The sequence below is a fragment of the Corvus brachyrhynchos genome, unplaced genomic scaffold (genome assembly GCF_000691975.1).
Source record: "Corvus brachyrhynchos isolate BGI_N302 unplaced genomic scaffold, ASM69197v1 scaffold202, whole genome shotgun sequence".
In the NCBI taxonomy this organism is placed as follows: Eukaryota; Metazoa; Chordata; class Aves; order Passeriformes; family Corvidae; genus Corvus; species Corvus brachyrhynchos.
The window spans coordinates 3393032-3395252 of NW_008238132.1; positions in this window are offsets into that span (position 1 = coordinate 3393032).

Here is a 2221-nt window from a genome sequence, read left to right on the forward strand (position 1 = left end):
ACCCACACTTCCTTGGTTTCAGCAGAAATGATTAAACAGGGGGGATTGTTTAGGCCCTGAAGCAGAAGGAATTCCTTTGTTTTTGTAGATCACTCCAAGACAGCCAAGCCCGTTGGGATGCCCAAGAAGAAAGAGGCAGGGCCTGAGCATGGAGATGAGTTTCCAGGAAGGGAGGTCCATGCCACCACTCTGCAGGCTGAGACAAGGGGTGGGGGGCATGGACCTCGACTTTACATCTGGAGAGGGGGTCAAACAGACCCTCTGGGTGTGTGGGTGAGCAGGACCAGCTGGAGACCATGCCCAGGTAGCCTGGCTTCTCCTGAGACGCAAAGTCATACGTAGGGCTTGTGCTACAAGGGGAGCCCACTCCACCACCCTGAGGGCATGCACTCACCATTCAGCCTGTGTTGAGAGGGCCAGAGGGGGGCACTTTCAATAGCCAAGGCTTGATGCCCTTAAGATTTCCTGGGAACAGGGAAGCACATATAACACAGCAACCTCTCCTTAAAGCCTGGCTTGCTTCCACTGCCCCATGCTTCCATGAAGCTGCACACTCTCCCTCAAGGTACATATGGTCCTGAGATACTAAACGGGAATTCTGTGGGAGCTTTACCTTCTCTCACACTTCTAAAACATAAAACCTTCTAGCTTGTCTCCATGAACAGAGATCCCTGGGTAGAATCCCAGGTACCTGTTGAGAGGAGGGAAGTCTTGCCCTGTTGCACTGGGGACACTTAACACCTTGAGATGTAGGCAAACCGACTGTGCTGTAAGTGATGAGAAAAAGGGCCACAGCAGCTGTCAGTGCTCAGCTGGACGAGAGAAGAACAGGATGAGATCCCGGGGTTTTGCCACCCCTTGTAAGGCAATAACTCCCTGGAGACAGGGAAAACCACCCACAAACTTTATTTCTAAGAGCTGAACTGGGGGGGAAAGAAGTAAGTTTAAAGCTGAAAAAGGGAACCTGGAGTGATTTGCTAGTGATCACTTACTTGATTGATGTTGGCAACAGGCTGGTGGTCTAGGAGTGCTCCCCCTCCTTAGGAACAACACATTACCCAAGAACCCAGGTTCACAGAGATGCATGGGGAAGCCTTGCTTTTTCCTTTGCCTGGCACCCATCTCTCAAAGCAGCTTTGATTTCTGTGTCTAATAGGTACAGAATGGAGCTTGGCAGCAGAGCTCAGACCTCTGGACACCGCAAAACACCTCCTTCTTTGCACGTTCTGAGTCTCCGCAACAACACTAAGTGCAAGAGAGCTGGTAAATTATTAAAACAACCTTGCAACAGCTCCAGAGAAACCACCAGTGCCTCAGATTCAAAGGAAAGGCTGTGGTGTGAGAATCCCCATTAGTAACAATACGCACAGTTTGCAAGAACATATGTCCCCGCATGGAGCAATCGACCAATCTGGGCTGTTTAACCACAATATTTCAAAGAAGTGCTTTTAATGCAGCTGATCCGTATGTTTATTTTGAGCTGTGAAACAAGATTCTTCACTAGCCTTTCAGAACATTTCTGTGGTGGACTCTATCCAAACTATTGGGGAGAAGGCTTTGCTCCAGCAGAGACTGATACATTGGAGGGTTTTTTTAAATCAAAGTCACAATAGCAGAAAAGGAATAACCCAAGCAGGCAGAAAGTGCATTTGGCCTCTAAAACAAAACACACACCAAAAAAAAAAAAAAAAAAAAAAAAAAAAAAAAAATAGAAAATGGCTTGAGGAGCAAGACCCGACTGTGACCTGTTGCAGGATCCCCACCTCTTAAAAATGGGTTTGGATCGAAAGGATGTGAGAGGGGGACTGGGTGGATGGGAAAGAGGAAGGATTTCCAAGCCTCTTTCTGATTCAGATACTTGAGCACACATTGAAAATACAGCCCTTTGCACCCTTTTCTCCTGCAAAGTGTGTGGGAGGTGAACACAGGTCCTGGTTTATCGATTGATTGGTTTTTTTGTAAAGAATAAGAGCTCCTCGTGAAATAGCCATGCCTTTGCAGGGAGGGGGAGGTGGGGGAAAGGTCTGGTCTCCTTCCCTGCTCGATCTAATCCTAATTAAAAATAAATTACATGCTGTATGGAACTTGAAATGGCAAAGATAATCCTGTTACACACGAGGGGCCGCCCCGCTGCCCCCAGCCCGCTCCCGGCCAGCGGCCCCGTTCCCAGGCAGCCCGGTCCCAGTCTCTACACCTCGGACCTCCGCCCGGTCCGGACACC